The sequence below is a fragment of the Salvelinus sp. IW2-2015 genome, unplaced genomic scaffold, assembly GCF_002910315.2.
Source record: "Salvelinus sp. IW2-2015 unplaced genomic scaffold, ASM291031v2 Un_scaffold1854, whole genome shotgun sequence".
Taxonomy (NCBI): domain Eukaryota; kingdom Metazoa; phylum Chordata; class Actinopteri; order Salmoniformes; family Salmonidae; genus Salvelinus; species Salvelinus sp. IW2-2015.
In genome coordinates this window covers 42,839-44,087 of record NW_019943219.1, presented here as the reverse complement: position 1 = coordinate 44,087, position 1,249 = coordinate 42,839, and the positions used below count along the sequence as shown (strand labels likewise).

The 1,249-nt window shown below is 47.3% G+C and overlaps 1 protein-coding gene across 1 annotated transcript in view; it reads right to left on the bottom strand.

Annotated features, from left to right (window-relative positions):
- Window positions 1-1,249, bottom strand: part of LOC112072204 (metalloprotease TIKI1-like) — a 48,743-nt gene that overhangs the window by 47,267 nt on the left and 227 nt on the right. The gene's annotated exons all lie outside the window — the stretch shown is intronic.

Here is a 1,249-nt window from a genome sequence, read left to right as displayed (position 1 = left end):
TGGGGCGAAACGGAGAACACCATCGTGAGAGTCTCACCTTTTCATACTAGTTTTTAGGCCAAACCGTTTCGGATGTGCCACAGATGTTTTCGTGAGAAGACCGATTTTCAAGGATGTCTCCTGGTCTGGCAAAAACGACGCTGTAGCTCCGGCCACTTTACACCGCAGAAAGGAGACGTAGTCTGATGCGGTGGATTTAGAAGCAGTCCGAACAAGAAAACAGATCTCTCTCTAGCTTAAACGGATTTATTTCCTATGCTACGTTCTCGGTGTATCTGACTCTTTAAAGAGGTMATCTGGGACTGGTACAGTCCTTTACATCCATAGCTCCATCTATTCACTTGACTGTGATTACATTTCTTCTGCCCTATCCATCCGCCCTTTTATAAAAAAGAAAAGTGTCAGGGTTACTGTTTTGTTGTTGAATCCCAGATTGCCCCTTTGAAACCCCTCAGCCACATCTTCATTCCCCTGATGGACAGTCTCTCCCCGTCTCTAAACTAAACTCAKCTTTAACTGAGGACTACAATCTGCTTTTAACATTCAGAAATAAACCCCAAACAAACACTGTGATTATACATTGTCAATGACCATCGACCATCGAGCCAGTTTGTATGGCTGGGCCTGGTCACTATACCTCTAGGACAGAGTGCCTGGCTGTGTTGGTCAGTGGAGAGCCGGCTTGTATTTTAATTAGGCACCAAATGGAACAAAACGGACTGAAAAAGTTGAATAAGATACTCTACGTTTCATATTCCGTTGCAAAACATTTTGCTACGATGTGCCCTAAGGAACGGAACCTGGTGTGGGTGATCTGTATGAGCTTGCCTTGCCTGGCCTTGCCTGTCTGAAAGGTTTCTCCTTGCCTTGCCTAGCTTTGCCTGTCTAAAATGTTTTGCCTTGCCTGTCTGAAAGGTTTCTCCTTGCCTTGCCTAGCTTTGCCTGTCTGAAATGTTTTGYCTTGCCTGTCTGAAAGGTTTCTCCTTGCCTAGCTTTGCCTGTCTAAAATGTTTTGCCTTTGATATTTAACAGCTTCAGTTGAGCTCCCCTGGACTGGCTGGCTCCCTGCCTGACCTTTAGATGACCCCAGGGGATGAGAGGTGAAGGCACAGGGAGGCTTGGCCCCTCCAGGCTTTTCAGTCACACAGCCTAATGGGATACTGTCGGCTGGGAGGGCCTGTCTGCCTGCTTATCTGCTCCCCCCAACCCTACCTCATCCCTCATAAGTCCTTTCTAGGCCCCTCTGGTC